Genomic DNA, 8,151 nt, shown 5'->3' with positions numbered 1-8,151 from the left:
GAGCAGGGGAGGGTCAGAGAGAGAGGGAGATACAGACTCTGAAGCAGGCTCCAGGCTCCGAGCTGGCAGTCAGCACAGAGCCCGACGTGGGGCCAGAACCCACGAACCGCGAGATCATGACCTAAGTGAAAGTCGGACGCTTAACCGACTAAGCCACCCAGGCGCCCCGAGGCATGGCTTTTAAACAGGGGACACAGACATCTTCATTTTCTGAGCATTCCTCTCCACTTTTGCTTCCCTTTTTTGGTTTTCATTGACATGTTCTCCATGTTGTCTAAGAAGTTGCCATCTTTCTAAGTGGTTAACTGTACAGTAGAAGCTTACTTTCCCAGGAAACTTCCCATGTGCCCATCCCAGGGGATACTTACCAGTCAAATGAGAAACATCTTTGTCCTAAAGACTGGAGAGATGTAGGCATGTAAACGCCCACGCGCGCGCGCGCACACACACACACACACACACACACACACACGTTTTTGGTCTTAACTGTCCAGGAACAACATTTCAGATCCTTTTTATCTCCTCACTCTACACAGGAAGGCAATCTCCTTCAGCCCTAAGGGTTTCTGTTTGTTTCGGGATTCACCGGACCATCTTGGCCTTTAAGCTCTTTAGAAGCAAGGACTGGGTTTTGTTTACTGTCTGGATGACAGCAGAGGTTGAAGGTTATTAACAAATAAACTTCTCTGATGTTTCTCTTCCTTCTGGAACTCAGTCAGGTAGATTATGCTTCACTGACCCACGAAGTCAGGACTAACAGATATCTTTTTGTCCACAGGTTTTTTACTTAGGGGCCTATAGTTCTCCTCTGGCTGTCCTGGTCCTCCTAGCAGGGAGCCTGGTTCTTTTTAGGTGCTTGTACTATGATGATTCTAATCCCAAATTAATCTTCTCCCAGCAACACTTCACTGACAAGGTAGTTATCACCTCCTGTCACAGTTTTCCTCTGGAGTGACTGAGTGTCCTCAACCCAATCTCTCCTGGCCTCACCCCCCAGGACAGCCTCCATAGTGTCCTCAGGACCTTAGAATCCCCTGCTGTGAAGGGCCAGTTTCTTTGTTAGCAAAACACTTAATGCCCCAAGGTCCTTGCCCTTGTCCCTGGAGTGTTTGCTTGAGGGAGCTAACTTCTCAGGGTGCCCCTCCTTTCCTGAGCAGGTATCACAGTGTCAGCAGCCCTCAGATGCTGAAGGCAAAAGTTTGTTTTGTCCAAGGAAGTAGGAGAATGACCCAACTGTCATTCTTTTGTAACCCAGCTAAGGGGGGGTCGGCTCCTCGGTGAGTTGCAGGGAGACAACACCTGGTGGAGGTGTCACAGAAAGGAATCTTTATTTGCAGTAAATAGGGAGAAACCCTTCCAAAGCCACGACTCCCCCGGTAGGTGTAGCGGGTGCTTTTCATTTAAGGGTCATGGTGACTGTTTAGGGGAGCTGTGACGTCACGTCTCAAGAGGGGCTGCTTAGGAGACCTACCTTTGCAGGCAGCCTGTGTCATGTTAACGAAGCTTGCGCCCCTCCTGGGGTGGGCACTTTAACATTGTCATGAAGCAGAGGCAGAGGTCAGAACGGGGGAGGGGGCTACAGGCAAGCTCAGAGAGCCGGTATAAACTTGATGGGGGCTTGGACTCCTTATGACGGCAAGGAAAACAGGGCCTTGCTTGCTTTTAAGACAGCACTAGGAGTTCTACCCCGGATTCTGTCCTCTGATATGGTTATTTCCGCACCTGGCAGAGGCTATGTCTGCACTCCCTTTGTTCCCTTAAAGTCCTTTAACTACTGAGGTGTTTGCATTTCTTTGCCATTCTGACACCTCCCTGGAAGTGTGCTGGGGGCAAGTAGAGCCAGGGAGTCCAGATCTCGAGAGTAGCTGCGGCCTAGACTGAGTTCTGTTGTGTCCTGAAAGCTAGATTTTGTCTTTTCTTTATCCGGGCACTCCTCACTCTTTCTGCTTACAATCTCACCTTTAGTAAGCACGGACTGTTGACTATGCCACTGTCCTTTTTAGTGTTCAGTCCTAGACTGAAATCACGTATTATGCTCAATGGTGCCATCTCCTGGTAGAAGCTAATATTACCGAAAATAGTGAACTTGAATTGTCCTTCAGTCTGCATGATTCTATGGTGTCTCTTATGGTGTTCATCTCTCGTGGTCAGAATGCGGGGGGGTGGGGAAGGGTGGGGGGGGAGGGTGGTTACGGATCGACTATTAAGTCAGGGAGAAACAGCCTTCTTGTCTTTACTCATTTGTGACTTTTCATTTAAAGTGGTTATACCTTTCTTTTCGGGGACGGGCTTATGGGCAAGGTTTGTCTTCCTGCTTGTCCAGGATGTTCTACGCCCTCCTGAGGTTAACACAAAGGGAAGTAAAAGCAAGGAAATGGATCGCACTGTTTTTCTCTATACTTTTCAAGACTTCAGACTTTTTTGTTTCTCATCTCAACCTTCCTAGAAAGCAAAACTCGACAGTTGTGGGGGCAAAAGGAAAACAAACATAGGTCCGAACGTCACGAAAATTAAAATGAAAACGGGAAGTGACCTTTTTTCGCTGACAGAGAAGCAAAGTGTCAGTTAGCAAAATCCGGGGCAACAAATGCGGGGCCTGGGGGCCATGGCAGAGGGAAGACTGAAGAGCCGCACTGGAGTATACAGGGGCCTGAAGGTGGCTGCTCTGCCAAAGGCTCAGACAAGAACCGCGTTATGCCTTGCTTCTGGGTGCAAGGAGGGCCCTCAACCCTGCAAGACCAGCCGCCCGATTTTGCTTTCATTTACTGGGCATGTGATGAGCTCTAAGGAGAGGAAGGGCGGAGTCACCAACGTGCTCACAAGAAAACTAGCACCCAGAACCCCGTGGCGCTAACCGCCTCTGGCAGAACAGTGGTTCTCGGCCTTGCCTGAGCATTCTACGTGGCCGATAATTCCACTCTTGGGTTCTCTGGTGTGGATGTGAGGGCAGGGTCCCTGTATTTAGTGTGTTGCTAGTGGGACCGGATGTCTGAGAGCCTTGAAGAATGCAGGGCAGGAATCAGCTGGCAGGGAGGCTGGGGGCGGGGCTGGGTTCACATTCTGGCCCCTGAGGCTGGGACACCTTGGTGGCTTCCAGCTGATGCCTCATGGTGATCTCTCACAGCCCATCCGTGAGCGCCTGGGTGCCCAGGCCTCCCATCCCCCACGTCCCCTCTCAGGTTGACCCCAAGGCCCTGGGGATGGAAAGTCTGCACCACCGTGGGACGCCTCTAATTAATTTTGGCATATTGACCTTGAACTACTCATCTCCATTCATTGACCTCAGAGCCTGGGATAGTGGGCTGGATTTCATTAAGGCCTTCCAAAATTTAGTGTTGAAGAACTTCAGCATTGCACCAGGTCCACTTTTTGTCTGCTAATGTGTCCTGTCTAGAGGCTAAGTAAGCGTGACTACATTCGAGCTCCTGACCACCATGGATAGAGGAGTCTTTGAAGATCTGTCCCATTTCTCCTAGAAGAGCTCCTCAGGAGTGTGCAGGTAGCTCGGGGGCAAGAAAATATCTTATGAGACCACGAATCCTTGGTGTCTAGCCCAGTGGCTACTATTAGAGGAACTGAACAATATATGTGAAGAGAATAATTGTGGTAATAATAAAAATAGAAAGAATAACACCAACACACACAATATATAGTTGATTTGAGAGAATAATATACAAATGTTTAAAAGATACAATGTGAATTGTTTATGGTTCAAGGAAGGTTATAAAGGATTTTCGAAGAGTATTTTTTTAAACAACAACCATTTGATTACAAAAATACTTTCTTTTTTTTTTTAATATTTTTATTTCTAGGAGAGAGAGAGACAGAGTGAGCAGGGGAGGGTCAGAGAGAGAGGGAGATACAGACTCTGAAACAGGCTCCAGGCTTTGAGCTGTCAGTCAGCACAGAGCCCGACGCGGGGCTGGAACCCACGAACCGTGAGATCATGACCTAAGCGAAAGTCGGACGCTTAACCGACTAAGCCACCCAGGCGCCCCTACAAAAATACTTTCTATTTGCAAGATATAGAATATCAGATTTAGATACAAGTTGTTGGTTATTATTGAGATACTCACTCTCTTACAGTCTTCAACACATCTAATTGTATTGAATTGTCCTGTGTTTTCAGCTTGCTGTGATTATTTTTCACAGCATTGTTTGTTGGTTAAAGAATGTGATCCTGTAGTCGGAGTCCATGGGCAGGATCTCACCTTTGCTATTTGAAAGCAGCATGACCTTGACAAATAATATTATCACTATGCTTCCTAGTTTCCTCATCTTCACTATGGAGACAATAATAGTGGTTTTTTCCTCTGGATTATTGTTGGGATGAAATGACTAAATACACGCAAAAGTATAAATAATTGTGCTTGGCAAAAATGATCAGGACTGTTAGAAGTGAGAGTGATTACTCTCAGGGGGAGCCTGGAGAGCTGGTAGTAACTGGAGTAGTAACAGGAAGTCACTGGAAAGCAATACCAAGCAGGCGCTAGGTCCTGGGCCAAGTCTTCTATGACCTTGGGGGCCAGTTTCAGAGTGCATTCAGTTATAAAAATTCTTTTGTGCTGAAGATGATTATAATTTCTGTGTATTCTACTTCTAAAATTCTGGGAATTACTCAAAACTGTTGGGAGATTTTCAGACCTCCCAAAGCTAAGAATGTGGTGAGGTCCAAGCCTATCTCTGTAAAGAGGAAAAGGAAACTCACCTAAGATATGGGGTAAAACTGGAGTAAAGAGAGACTGATTGAGCGTGGTGATATGTCCCTCCCCACTTTGATGGTCTTTCCTACTTTCCACCTACAACCTTTGAATATCTCTCATACACACACGTACATATACATTCACCTGTACTTTTTATATGCCACTTATATGGTCGTGTGTGTGTGGATATATATATGTATACCATATATAATATGTATATGATATATATATCATATATGGACATGCCACACATCTACCTGACATAGCAAAAGCTGTTGCCAGAGCACAGTAAGCACCATCAAGGGCAATCCAGTGGCCATGAAGAGCGGTGGCATCTGCTAGCCTTGATGGTTGGGAGGGGCTTGGTTTCCCTGGTTTTATCCCCTTCCCCGAACTCAAGAGCCCCTTGTGACTGCTCTGTAACTGTAATATATGCCTAGAATTCTATATTGGAGTGTGCTTTCTCTGGTTCAGTTGCCTTGGGCAGCAAAGCACTTTAGATGGATAATTTTGCCTACTTTAACTTGCATTTTATTAAATCCTGGGGCTTTGGTTCCATTTTCTCCCCTTGTTATTTGTATACAGTTGGGATCATCTTGGTTGTGTTACTATATTCAGGGGTGTCCAGGTATACCAATGTTTAATGTCACTATTTTTTTTATAGTTTATTTATTTTTGAGACAGAGAGAGACAGAGCATGAGTGGGAGAGGGGCACAGAGAGAGGGAGACACAGAATCCGAAACAGGCTCCAGGCTCTGAGCTGTCAGCACAGAGCCTGAAGCGGGGCTCGAACCCACAAACCGTGAGATCTGATCTGAGCCGAAGTTAGACGCTTAACCGACTCAGCCACCCAGGCGTCCCCAGGTATACCAATGTGTAAACATACACACACACACACACACACACACACACACACACACACACACACAATTAGGTAAGGAAACGTGAGGTTCAGCCCACAAAAGAGACTGATTATTGCTTTCCTGTATCCCCACGATTCTAAACCAATTATTAGAATGGAGAGACATCAACGGGCGCCTGAATGGCTCCGTCAATTAAGTGTCTGACTTCAGCTCAGGTCATGATCTCTCGGTTCTTGGGTGTGAGTCCCACATTGGGCTCTGTGCTGAAGGCTCAGAGCCTGGAGCCTGCTTCGGATTCTGTGTCTCCCTTTCTCTCTGCCCCTCCTATGTTTGCTCTCTCTCTCTGTCTCTCAAGATAATAAATAAACATTTAAAATTTTTTAAAATAAATTAATAAAATAAAAGCACATAAAACAGTATCTTCCAGTGAATGGGGGCTTAAAAATCATGGTGAATACTTTCTTATTTTTTCATATATATAAGGGGATAGTGACCTCCTCGTCTCTGTTACTGACTAAAAAAATGCTGATAGTCTAAAAAAAAACAGAATTGGGGACAACTGTACACTTTCAGTTGTATTATATATATATATAAAACCTAACACATTCCCCCTTCCACCTGCTGCCTTGGACCCCATTTATTCACTCCCATATCATACGTTTCCTTTCTTCCCAGGGTAGAAAACCCCAGGAAGCTCTGCTCACCACATTCACTCATAATTAACCTGTCCCACCCATTCAACAGCTGCTTCCTTTTCTTTTGTGGTTTCTGCCTGCCAATTTCATTTCCAAGAACAAAGCCACCAAGTGAAAGTGAGAGGTGTATGAAAGTTCTAGGTTTTTTAGAACTCTCCTAAGAGAAGCTTTGGTTTCTTTTTTTCTCCTGGTGACTAGTTTTGGACATGAGGGAATGCCCCTGCAACAATGATGTAGCAATAGTCATAGGGAAAAGGGAAAAAGAAAACAGGATCATATTTTACTCTGTAACCTGTTAAAAGGTTTACAAAGGAAGAGTGCCACCTACTGGCCAAATTGATAAAGACAGTGACGAAGAGTGAAGACCTAGCTTGCGTTCCATGCAGAAGTCTGTCCCTGGGCCAGCAATGTTTCTCCAGAGTCAAAAAGGCTCTTTCCTGGAAAAATCTATTACAATAGTGTAATGAGGCAGTTTCCTAGGCTTTTATATCTTTTTGAGAAAACACACCTTTCTTAAAGAGCAGTTAGCTTCCCAGCAGAGTTGTCTACAAGCTATGGAGAACTTTCACATACACACTGGCTCTATATAAGCATCGTCTCCCCCATTATCAACATCCTCCCACCGATGGAATCGTTGTTACAATTGCTTCCAACAGTGTGACAATGAGGTCTTAAGGTTGTGAACCAATCTGAAATATTACAATGGACTGTGACACCCAAAGCCCAATCTTGGAGCGATCTAAGTATTTATTTTCCTCATTGGGATTTCTTAGGTATCACACAAGAAGCACAAACACTGAATTCATGGAAAAAAACACAAAATGTCTGCAAGCTCAGTGCGACTAAATGAGGGAAACACATTGCCGTGTAGGAAGGAGTTGTTTTCCATTGTTTCCTGCATCTAAAAATCCTACGGGGAGAGGTTGTCTTACTTAGGACCGGACATCCGTTGTCTTGTGTACGTTGCTTATGTTTGAGCCTCCTTGTGATGCGGGCTTGGGGAATAAAATACAAAGCTTATTCAGCACATCAGGAATTACAGCTGAGGGTAAACAGAAAAACCATATTTTGACAATAACTTGATGAATATATAGCAGCAGAAGTTAAAAATTACCATCTCCTGGAGGCAACATTACAATCAGTCCAGTACAGATAAATGTTAAGTAAATAATTAAATTCTTCAATTGCTGTTAGCTATTTAGAATGATTCTAAATATTAAAGAACATTGAAAACATTAATAGGTTTTTAAAGAAATTATTTCTCGGTGTATGTACTTTATTTATTTCAATTTAGAAAAGTAAAAACTTATAACTCACTTATCAAATTTAGTTACCCACTTAAGCAACAAGAACTTTAAGATTTAACACTTAGCTAAAATTTTTAGTTATTCTTAACCTTACACTGAGTTAATAACGAAGGGAGTAACCTTCACACTTCTTTTTTGGTACGAATAAGCACAGGTAGAAATACAGTACATATAAATATATATACTGTATGTTATTAACTTTTCTGGAAGATTCAATATAAAAGCACCAAAAAGGCTCTGGAGGCAAGGGACAATAATGAAAAAATATACATATGATTGGGAAATACTACTCTAAACCCTTGTAGGAAGTGCATGAAGGAAAGCAAAAACAGAAGTAGAAAGTAAACGTTCAGAAATTGAAAACAAGTGTGCTCCCTACTTAAGCCACACGCACAAGGGAAGATGTTCAGAGGACCCAGAGCCGCCGGGCATATAGGGTCGCACCCCAGCCAGGCCACCAGCACCTGCAAGGTCCCCCATGGCGCCGCCCAGCTCCTTCCTGACGGCCCTGGTGGTGCTCAGCTGCAGCTCCGTCTGCTCTCTGGGCTGTGAGCCGCCTCACACCCACGGCCTGCCCCACAG

The 8,151-nt window shown here is 44.7% G+C and overlaps 1 pseudogene; it reads right to left on the bottom strand.

The window, feature by feature from the left end:
- The window catches only part of LOC120223229, an 8,828-nt pseudogene extending 779 nt beyond the window's left edge, over window positions 1-8,049 (bottom strand).
- Window positions 8,050-8,151: the final 102 nt, after the last annotated feature.

The sequence above is a fragment of the Hyaena hyaena genome, unplaced genomic scaffold (genome assembly GCF_003009895.1).
Source record: "Hyaena hyaena isolate Hyena2069 unplaced genomic scaffold, ASM300989v1 scaffold_971, whole genome shotgun sequence".
NCBI lineage: Eukaryota > Metazoa > Chordata > Mammalia > Carnivora > Hyaenidae > Hyaena > Hyaena hyaena.
The sequence above is the reverse complement of the archived record's forward strand: the minus strand, read 5'-3'. Positions and strand labels throughout refer to the sequence as shown.